The sequence below is a fragment of the Globicephala melas genome, chromosome 9, assembly GCF_963455315.2.
Source record: "Globicephala melas chromosome 9, mGloMel1.2, whole genome shotgun sequence".
NCBI lineage: Eukaryota > Metazoa > Chordata > Mammalia > Artiodactyla > Delphinidae > Globicephala > Globicephala melas.
In genome coordinates this window covers 30,988,306-31,000,458 of record NC_083322.1, presented here as the reverse complement: position 1 = coordinate 31,000,458, position 12,153 = coordinate 30,988,306, and the positions used below count along the sequence as shown (strand labels likewise).

General features: G+C 33.4%; 1 long non-coding RNA gene across 1 annotated transcript in view; it reads right to left on the bottom strand.

The window, feature by feature from the left end:
• Window positions 1-2,258: 2,258 nt before the first annotated feature.
• LOC132597869 (uncharacterized) overlaps window positions 2,259-12,153 on the bottom strand; it is an 86,528-nt gene continuing 76,633 nt past the window's right edge. Inside the window, exon 3 of the long non-coding RNA XR_009565275.1 lies at window positions 2,259-2,471. This is a non-coding gene — a long non-coding RNA (uncharacterized lncRNA). The remainder of the gene's footprint in view (window positions 2,472-12,153) is intronic.

The following is a 12,153-nucleotide window of genomic DNA, read 5'->3' as shown; positions in this document are numbered from 1 at the left end:
AGGAAGGTGACTGTAAAAAATACCTCCATCTGACACATGGAGGGGTAAATTTTCATTTTTTTCCTCCCACTCTGGGCACTCAATAGGTGCAATTTGCTTTGCTCTGATGTATTGATGAAACATCTATTAAAAAAATTTAAGAAACAATGTGTTGGTTCTCAAAATAAGATTTAGGTTTGGGCCTGGGAATCTGACAGGCATAAATAGTTAATCAAAGAATCAAGATTAACACCACAATTAGAAGCATTCTCATTATGCAGGCAGCCATGATTTGTTTCCTTCCTTCCTCCCTCCCTCTCCCTCCCTTTCTCCCTTCCTTCTCTTCTTCATTTGAATAATCAAATATATCCTATATACATATATGTATACATTAATGAAGGTGATTTATCAATAAAACATTATAAAAATATGGCAGAAGATCCAGTTTTGGAGTTTAAAAGGAAAAGATAGTTCTTGTGGTTGTGAATACCATGGGAATCTCAAGGTAAGACTTCTGAGTTAAACAAAATTTAGAAAAACTACACATACATAGACCATTTCAGTACTAGACCAGATAAGAGAGTCTGCAATTTGGAGTATTTAGTGAATTTAAAATTAATGTAATTATTGAAATATTAAGATTTATACCTACCATGTTGCAATTTATTTTATGTATTATTAAGTTTTCTGTTCCCTTGTCTCTCATAACTGACCTTTTTAGATTAAACACTTTTTTAAATTATTGAATTCTTTACCTTCTATTAGTCTGTTAATTATTAATTCTTTTACTATTCATTTAGTGGTTAAGAGTAAAACTTACACCTTCACTTTTTTTTTTTTTAACAACTTAGTGTGAATTAGTACTTTACCCCTTCCCAGGCAATGCAAATATCTTTAGAACTTTAATGTTCAATAAGGTAGCCACTAGACACATGTAGCCAATTAATATGAATTGAACTCAAATAAAATTAAAAATTCAGTTTCTTAGTTGTATTAGCCATATTACTAGTGCTTAATAGGCACCAGTGGCTCGAGTCTGCCCTATTGGACACCTCACAATAGAATATTTACATAATGTTGGCAGTTCTATTGGACAGTACTGCTTCAGAACCCTTTAATTCTTACTACTTTCCCAAATTTTGTATTATTATTGCCTTGCACATTAGTTTATATATATTTATCCCCTACTAGATTTACTGTTATTGCTTTTGTATAGTCAATATTTATTTATATTTATCTACATTTATCACCTTTCTGCTTTCCTATATTACCATATTTTATCTGGAATAACTCTATATTAACCTGAAGAACTTCATTTGGTATTTAGTTTAGTTCAGGAAAAAATATGATAAAATCTCTCATTTTGATGGTCTGAAAATTCCTTTATTTCATCTTTAATTAGAAGAATATTTTGAAAGAAATAGCAATGTATGTTGACAGCTGATTTCTTTTAACATTTTAAAGAAGTTATTCCATTTTCCGGAGGCTTCTATATATTCTTTATAAAGTCAGCTGTAGCCTTATTGCTATTCCTTTGAGGATAACACCTTTTTCCTCTGGCTACTTAAGTATTTTCTCTTTGTTTTGATTTTCATTAGTTTTACTATGATGTGCAAGAGGAAGATAATGCATTTATTCTGCCTGAGTCCTAGCAGGATAAATCTGCTGAGTCTGTGGTTCATATCCTATTTCAGTTTTGAAAAATTCTAGCTCAGTTTTGAAAAACTCTAGGTCAAACTTTTCCATTCTGTCTCTAACCCCTCTGAGGAATGAATATAGATAGATAGATAGATAGATAGATAGATTAGATAGATAGATAATATTACATTCTTTTCTGAATTTTCCATCATTTTTGTTCTCCATGATTCTAATTCTGTCTGGATATTTTCTATCGATCTTCTAATTCTTTAACCTGTACGCTGTGCCCATTCTGCTGTTAAACTCATCTATTGACATCTTACTTTCAATATTTGCAATTTTAAATTCTAAAATTTCTTTTTGATTTATATTTTAGAGAGTTATCTAGTAAAAGTCTCCATCTTGCCACCTACTTACTTGAACATAGAAATCACCATTATTCTAAAGATTATCTCTGATATGTCCATAAATAGATGATTTGTGTATGATCTATTATCTGGAAAAGAGCTTCCAAGTGCATGAGTTCTATCCTTTTGTCTGGAACTCTCAGGAATTCTAAACAGTCACACTGCCCACACTCAGTCTTAAAGATTATATTACAATTTTGCCTATTTTCTTCTTACCTGCTTTTATGGCTCTTATCTCTCCTTGTGCCTGCCAAAGGTGAAATGGTTTACGTGCCTTCTTCTTCCTTGGAGAGGTGCACTTTGGAATTCACTTCACCCGGCTGACTTGTGATCTCATATCTCTGATGGGCTCAAGAAAAGTTATGATTTTGTAGATTATCTTCATGTTAGCATATGAGTGGTTTCTCTTGTAGCTTTCTAAATCCTAATTGAAAGCAGGACTTTTCTCTATGTATTTTAACATGAAAGAGAATAATAGCATATTAGTTTAATTTCTGTACTTAATTTTATCCCAAATTATATTGCCTAGTATAAGTAGCTATTGAAATAAAATCCACTAAATAATAAAATTATTAATTATTACCAAAAACACACCAAATCAGTTCCAGTTGTTAAAACTTTAAATTCAGATGTAGGAAAATGGAAAGAGAAATCGATTAATAGACAGGATACCTGACACCAACTAGCTTAGTGACTCTATGAATCACGTGTTACTTCTGTTTCAGTTTTCAAATGTCAATATAAAAAATGTTAAATCAAGAATCTAAGTTTCTCATCCCTGTACTTATTCTGCTATATTCTTTCTCCCCAATGCATACACACATATCCTGAACTCTAGTCTCACCAAAATACTACTTCCAATTTCTATTTGTTAAAAAACTGTGATATATTTTGTATTTATTAAATATAAATGTATTTTGTATGACATTCTTAAATTGGGTAAATATGTTTTTTTCTTCTTTCTATATACTGAAATACTTTGCCTGGGAACATTTTTTCCTTTGTATCTTTGTATCGTCAACGAGGTAGAAAAGTTTGTTGGCAAACAAAATCTGCTTGTAAATCTGCTAACAGATGATTAAGTGGAAATTCTAATAAATTCTCCAGGATATTAGAAATGTACCATTCTAAAACTTGTGGGTTCCCATGACTTCCTATTTGATAGATATTTAAATTGTTCAGCATTTATAACTGTGAACACATGCATCCTAATAAATCTCTCTACATAGGTAATATTTCATTCTCTTTTCCATTTTACAAATTCTCTCATTCCAGTATTCAAATATTTCCAGCTCTTTCCTCTTCTGGATTTCCAGTACACCTGGGGTACTAAAATAAATTGAGAGGCCAAAGGTTAAGTGCCTTTAACAACCAGAGAGTTCCAACGATTGTCTTCAAGCCTGACAGGACTTAATATTGTTATAAAATTGAATTGTTACATAAATAAATGAAACAAGGAAAACAGTATGAATTGTGTGTTTCCTTGGCAGGTTTTGTAATGGACTTGACAGTTCTGTCATCCAATCATAAACCTCCAGTTATGTCCAAGGCATGAGAACCATTTCAAGATAACAAATAAAGGCTTCCTGTGCTGTGTCAAATCACTCAGTGTCCTCCCTCTGTGTCAATAACTACTTTAAAAGTGAACATGGCAAGTAGGGGAAATTTATATAACTTGACACTATGCTGACATCCAGAACAGAATTTTAAGTGTAGCAATATCTCTTGATGATGGAATATACCAATGAAGTGGGCCTGTCATTAATTATATTTTATGTCATTTTTATAAAAGCAAAATTTAATGAGTGAACTCGGCATGCTTGCACCCTGCCAAATGTTATTGCAGATTAATTTGTTTTTGTTCCGAATAATGGCAATAGAAAAATTAGTACTAATTTACCGTATGAATTAAAATAATCTAAGTCTTGTTAATTCACTTCCTAGCTAAATTCAATGATAAAGTTGGAATAATAACTGTATAAAAATGAAGTTAATCATACTTAACATGTCAGTTTAGTTATTATTTATAGAGTTTTTACATATTAAAACATTTCATATATATATAGAGAGAGAGAGAAAGAGAGAGTGAAAGAGAGAGAGATTGAATATCTAACAATTGCCTAAACTTCTACATGTCTAGATTGGAGTCAAGGATGAAGTATTTTAGCATATGATTACAATATAAAGTTGTTTTTTTCTTCTGATTTGCATGCCATTTTTTTACTGAAAGCCTGAAGCAAAACTTTAAATTTTTCTGAGATAAAATCTTTGAAAATAAATCATCACCATCTCTGACTTTACCTAGAAATGTAGTTCCATTTGATCTAAGGGAATTCTGAGCAGATGTGGGGGGTTTATACTTCAAAAAATAAAATAAGCATATTGAGGAAGGAGCATTAGACTACCTAGAGTGGTAGAATATATGTGGGAACAAAAATCTAGGTACTGTCTGCCAAGCAGACAGTATAAAACATATAAATATATTATTATATATATTATAATATATAATATATATTTTAGCTTTATTGAGTTATACTTCATTACAAAAACTGCCCGTATTTAATGTATACAACTTGATAGCTTTGAACATATACATGCACTCATGAGACCATCACACAATCTCCTCCAAAACGTTTCCTTATGTCCTTCTGTAGTTGTTCATTTATTTGTCTTTGTTTTTTGTGAAGTGAATACTAAATGATTCCTCTTATGTGACAAATCTAAAATAGTCAAACTCATAAAAGCAGAGAATAGAATGGCACTTGCCAGTGACAAGAGGAAGAGGAAGTAAGATTTAGTTATACATTGAATTTTGAATCAAAGTAGTCTGGGAAACATTCAACAAACTCAATCATAGAATGAAATCTACACACACACACACACACACACACACACAGAGACCTTACCTTATTCAGTCACTACCATTTAATGCTTTACAGTGTACCCTGTACTCAAGAGCCCCAGCTTCTGTATAACCCTCCAACCCCTTTAATCTCTGTTGCAGCAATGTAACTACAACAGTGTTTCATGAATCTGTTGAAGATAATAGTCAAAATAAGTGTAACATCCATGATAGTAAAGTATATTGGCCAAATTCTAATCATGACTTCTGTTCTTAGGTGTTATTAGTTCAGGCTTTATAAAGGTGTTAGTACATGAAAATATCTGCTAAGTGATATAGCGCTGAAATCTTTATTCCAGTTAACAACTTAGAATAAAAAATGATTTGACTTCTAGTAACACAAAGATTTTAAATGTTCATCATTTTATTTTTTTTTAAACCTAGATTTTGTCATAGGGTGAGAACCAAAGTCAAATAATCACAAGTTATGTATAAAATTATGAGTTCTTCTTAGCTTCATGACTTCTAAAAAATTAGGAAAGATCATAGGATAATTCCTGTAAAGGAAAATGTGCATATTAACAGAAAGATGGGCTAAGCTCTCATAGTTATTCCTGGGTAAATCCCCATTGGTATAAATTAATAAGCTGAGCCATAGCCAGAGAAGAATATTGGAAGAACAAACATTGCATTTTATTTACAATGCAAATCACTGTAAAAAATTATGCATTGATTAGGATCATTTATTCACTAAGATATGGCAAAATTTTTTAAAATCATTTAAACTGATCACTTAAAGCATGTCAAAGAATATTTTTTAGTAAGGGTGTGAGTTTAGAAGAAATGCCGGAAAATGAAGCAAAACAATTACTATTCAGTCCAGCATGTTTGTATTTGTACCTAGAAGTCCTGCTCTGGGTCTTTTATGAAGATACTTTGGAGGAAATTTGAACACATACTCCTCTGCTGTTACTCCATTTAAAGTCTCTTCGCAGTCTAAGAAGCTTGGCCTTTTTTTTTTTTTTAAATGAGATTTTATGCCTCTGCCTCCTATGAAAGCCTAAGGCAGTTGGGACAGTATAGTATAAGATTATAAGGGGGTGATTAAGAACTCACATATAATTTGTTACTTGTAATCCCCAGTCTCACGCTGAATGTGATGCATAGATTTTATCTGGAAAGGTAACCTGTTGGCAAACATGTAGCACTTACTGATATCAGTGTTATAAAGCAGTAGTTTCAACTAATCTGAGAATGAGGAAACATATTGGGAGAATATAAGACAGCAGTTTTATTTTTAGCATTTGTACATTGAGAAAAAAACATTATGAAAAAGATCAAATTGTAGCATAGAAGTATTTTAAAATTAATTTTAATCCGATTAGTCAAAGCATTCAAATACTTCAAAAGACCATGTGAAATGTTATAACAGTACACAGACAATGCTTGCTAATTATTTGTATTAACAGCCATTGAAAAAAGCTCATGGCTCCCCAGGTATCTGAAGCCAACATATAGGGAACAAATGATGCAAGGACACTCTTTCTCTCTTGCTCTTTCTGTTTCTCTCTCCCTCCCATAACCCTCCTTTCACTATCTTTCCTCATTAAGTGTCAATAATTCTTTTTTTGCATAGATTAGAATACCTAAAATAAAGGGTGTGATTTTTGTCAAAACAATTTTAATAAAAAGTAATGGTGTCACTGAGCCAAAACAGAAAATGTGAGTTGTCCACATACAAGTCATATCTGCTGAAGTACTGAGTTATCCAATGTCATTTGACAGCCATATTTTGTATAAAGATGGAGTACAAGTTATAGTATAAATAGTTACTAGGAATGTGTGAAAACAAAATCACCTATGAGAAAGCTTTTCTAATAGGACAAATAAGTGCTACCTATGGGATGTACTCTGCACCTGAGAGCTAAATAATTTAACTTTCTGTGCAATTGATACCTTCATGGAAACAAAAGAAAACATTTTTTAAAGTTTTAAACAGCCACAGGTTTACTGTGTTTGTAATCTTCTTATGAGAGTGAGTTTCCTAGTGTCAGTGTGTAGAACTAAGCCATATGCATAATTGTACAATATGTTCATTTTTTCCCTGTTGAAATGGAGTATTGGATTCTATATTTGATATGCTGCATTCACAAGCTAATAATCTAGTAGGGAAGATCAGTCACATATAGGAATAACCATAATAATGGGTATAAAATAATGAATTTAAAAATGCATGCACAGATACATTGCCACACTTAAAAAAATAATTAATTACCATCAACTTCAGCCATTACAGACCATTTTTAATAGTGGAAAGTTAGATTAAAATAGCTATTTTAATAAAATTAAAGGTATGTTAAAGGTAGTTAGAGCCTACTATGTGCCAGACACTGCTAAATACTAGTGAAACCACCATAACTAGGAAGTAAATTTTGTTCTCAAATTTTGTTCTGTGAAAAAGCATATATGGAACAAAAGTTTTAAACTTTTTTTAAATGGATATAATACAGATAACAGATAATTAATTATATTTAGAGAGGACATATATATGTATACATATAATTATTTATACATTTAGAGGATAATGCTTATATATAAATATAAATGGAGTTTAGAAAGTGGAGTGAATAATGCTGTCAGGGACTGTTAGGATGTTCCATGGAAGTGTAAGCATGAGTCTTGAAGAATAAGTGGAGTTTATCAGTCAGATAGGAGTAGGAAAAGTTATAGGCAGAGGAAGGACCATGGACCTCAGATACCTGCAAAGGAATCAGTGTAGGTAGGGAATAATTTTTGAGATTGTAAAGTTCGGTGGGAACAAGATTACAGACGGAGTAAAAGCTATCTGATTCAGTTAGGTTTCAAATGGGGAAGCTGAATCATTAAGCATAGTATGTGCTAAAAGATTTCTTGTAGGAATAGACTGTACATAGTTATAGGAGAGTCTTGGGAGTTAGTGATCCAGAAATAGAAACTGGGGCAACAAAGGAGTCACTAATTAACCCTTCTGAAGCTCTGGTGTGGGTGGACAAGTCAGAGCTGACAAAGTAATCTGAGTAGTCAGGTATGTCCAACTTCCAGAGCAGGACCACAAAGGGAGCTGGGAGGAAGGTCTGAAAAACTGTCCCTCTGCATCGATACCAGTTCTCTCATTTCACTGCTGCTGCTGGAAGTCAGGGAAAAGTGCAAGTATGGATGGGGGAAAAAGAACAAGCTGAACACCATTGCTGCTTCTGGATGTCTGAATGTCTTTAGAGGGGAATGGCTGTTACCTCATCTCTTAGCTGCTACTTCATGCTTACCTTCCAAATTTTGTACAAACTTAACTTTAAAGAACTCTAAACTGGAGCCAACTAGGGAGAGCTATTTCTGGGGGACATACTTTCAGCTTAATCGAGTTGACAGAGTAAACTACTACAACATCCTCACAGCTCTTGGCTTTTTATAATAGTGCGCCAGTCATTAGATATGTTGAGCATGGGGAATAACAAGATCATATGCTTTGATTTAGGAAAGCAACTCTGATCATAATGTGTAGAATGTATTGCTAGAGAGATCAGTGGGTCAATAGGAAGTATTTTTAAAAACTTACACAAGGAATTATGTGATTATGAACTAAGGAAAAAATAGTGAGGAAGGAGAGGAAAGGAAGGAGGACAGATTTAAGACATGTCAGAGTTTAAAATGATGGGACACATTGTCTTTGATTGAACTCACTTACTGGGCCCCACATTAATATACATTATAGGTCAGAGTTCAGATACCCCTAGGGAAATATGAAATGCCAGATCAAAATATAGAGCTATCTGAAGAGTCCAGTAGCCTCAAAATAAAAATCATATTTTGTGCAATGCATATATATATATATATATAGTGTATATATACTTTGTGTATGTTTATACTTATACATAACTAGTGTATATATACATATATATCCTATGCAAAATAGAAGTACTAAAACAGATACACTAAGCATTTTAAAGATAAACATAAAGAAATAAAGCAAAATAGCAATATGAAACAAGAACAAAATATGAAAAAGAACAATATCTAGTGGACAATAAAAACAGAGCAAAATACATGGAGTAAATAATAGAACTGATATAATTTGGGGGAAAATCAGTGACTTGGAAATTTACATGGAGGAACTCTCTCTTTGGTCCTTTTATTATTTCTATAGGTTCCTCATTTGCATTTTCATGTTCTTAATTGTGCTTTTGATGATTTTTACTCTCTCTTTGCCTTTTGGTTTCTGAAGTTATTTTTATCACCATTTTTTCTTGGATTCCACCAGTTTTTGTTGCATATTCTCCTTTTATTTGGCAATCACCTACTGTTTGCTGTCCATTAATCTCTTCCTTGAGGTTTTGTGCGGTTTTGTGATTGTTATTTCTACTTTGTGGTCTTCCTTTATAGATGCAATTGTTTTAACAAATTTAGGATTGTGTTGCAATTATATTTCAAATGTGTTCTTCATATTTCAATTGCTATGCATTCACACTGGACAATTTCCTTTGCTTCATGTCACCATTTTTTTCTGTTTTTAAATATAGGATAGTCATGTGACCACTTTACACCTTTCATCTTATTGTCATGTTTGAATGGATGCTTATTCCTTTTTAATTATTCACATTTGGTTATGTCAGACTTCCTTGGATCAGCCATAAACAGAAGCTTCTAGTGGAAGGGAGAAAGTGTCAGGGTAGATACGAGTTTTCTGTGTTCAAGATCCCCTCTTCTGTTGTTATTGTGATGATCTGCCCCTTTCTGTAACCAGCATTTTGAAATAAAGTATGTAAAGAACTCTATATTACTATCATTGAGTTAAATAAGGAGCTTGAATCCATGGTGTTTACATCATGGCATTTTGAAATTAATGTTGTTAAAGGAAAAGTGGGGCTTTGCCAGTGCAATATTTAGACGTACTGGATCTAGAATCATTAAGATTGACATTCTAGAGCTTCCCTGGTGGTGCAGTGGTTGAGAGTCCGCCTGCCAGTGCAGGGGACACAGGTTCGTGCCCCGGTCCGGGAAGATCCCACATGCCGCGGAGCGGCTGGGCCCATGAGCCATGGCCGCTGAGCCTGCGCGTCCAGAGCCTGTGCTCCGCAATGGGAGAGGCCACAACAGTGAGAGGCCCGTGTACCGCAAAAAAAAAAAAAAAAAGATTGACATTTTAGATCCTCAGATTCTCTTAGTGTACTCTTGACAGTTACTAAAAGGAGAAAAATCAATACCTGCCAATTATCTTCAGAAGAAAGTTAGAATTTGATGTATTCAAATGTATTCAACTTGGTTAAAGAAAATGAGGGCCGATAAATGCAAGTACACAGCTGGAAAAATCTGAGTAGTGAAGTCATATAACAGGAAAATTATTTCTGGATAGGAATACCTTAGGATTCTTATGAATATTTAAGGACACATTAAAATAGGTCAAATACATTGCATTTCTTTAACTGAATATGTTAAAGATTGTATGTATAATGTGTGTGTGTGTACTAGTCATGTATTTTAATACAAATTCCCTGGTGGTATAGCAGTAGTAATATATACCCTATATATACAAAAGACCTATGAATATGTAATTTATTTTCCTGGAGTGGAGTACTAGACTGTGAGACTAGAAATTTCTTGGAGTAATCTGTTAGAGTCTAAATTTTTAGCTGAACTTTAACAATAACATAAAATAAAGAGTTCAAGATTACTAATAAGTATTTCAAACTTCCACATCATTTATCATTCCTATCCCTAACTCCGCATTTCCCTCTTTTTCATGCACAGAAACACACACACCATTCATTAAAAAGTTACTAAACAAAGTAAAATATGATGCTTCACAATTTTGGAGAAGTGCATAAAGAACCAATCTGAGATTAAGGTAAGAGTCAGATTTTAAGGCTAAAAATCCTTAACGATTTTCTCCTTTGAATATGAATTGGAAAGAGGTGATTCATATCTTATGTCCCCTTGATTGTCATTATCCTTTTTTTTACCTTGCATTTCTCTATTTCTATTTCTGGATTACTCAATTTAAAAAACATCTCCAGGGCTACCAAAAGACAGTCTTTGGTTTGCTTGTTTTACTCAAGATCCACAGAAAAATTGAGGGCAGGCAGGGGAACTTCAATTATGGTTTCCTTCCACCTCTTCCTTCTAATTTCCAAGAAATTTCAAGAAACAGTGCTTGCTTCATCTATAAGCATATTATGAAGATTAAATGCATTATTATGTGGTAAGCAAAAGCTGAAAATTAACATTAACAATCACATGTAACAAATTAACATGTGACATTTACCTTGAGTGGAGAGAAAAGAGTGTAGAAGCCCCGAGATCATGGCTTCATCATCCTTTCCCTGGGCATTCCTCCACATCAATTAAAGAGAAATGGTTTGCCGAATACAGTGATCTTACATCCTCAAGCAAACATTTTACTACAAAATTATTGTGTACATAAAAATATAGTAGTGGAAATAAGAAAAATGGGGAAAATGTGAGAGTGAAACAGGATGAAATAAATAAAATAGAGAAAATGGCACCTACTATAATCTAGTTTGGTAGAAGCATTTTTTTTTTTTTTTTTTTTTTTTTGCGGTACGCGGGCCTCTCACTGTTGTGGCCTCTCCCCTTGCGGAGCACAGGCTCCGGACGCGCAGGCTCAGCGGCCATGGCTCACGGGACCAGCCGCTCCGCGGCATGTGGGATCTTCCCGGACCGGGGCAGGAACCCACGTCCCCTGCATCTGCAGGCGGACTCTCAACCACTGCGCCACCAGGGAAGCCCTGGTAGAAGCATTTGCTATTGCAGAGTGTTATGTTATTTGCAGAGCAATTGGATGAAAGAACAGTCAGCAAAAGATGGTTTATTTTGAGAATTTGACTTGAGTTTCATTTTAAAAAGTGAGCAATTTCATGTGTGCAAACCCATCAAAAAGAACATTCATCCTAACTTTAAATATATCCTTTCAAAAATGATCTTTTAGCTATCTGTTACTCAAATTCAGTATTGAGTTAATGATGCAAATAACTGAACAATATGTGGAGCATTATCTACCCTTCAAGCATAGCTGAAGCACTAGATATAGAAATATAAAAAAGATAAGGTACTTGGCCACATGGCACCAATAATTGAGCATGAGATGCAATTTAAGTATCAAAATAGTCACAATTCAGTAAGATAATTTATTTAAAATTTCACACAAGATTTGTTGTTTCTCTAGGAGAGAAAGCAACTATTTTGACAAGAGTGGAATCTGAAACATTTCACAGAGAGGTGACTGAAATATAATTT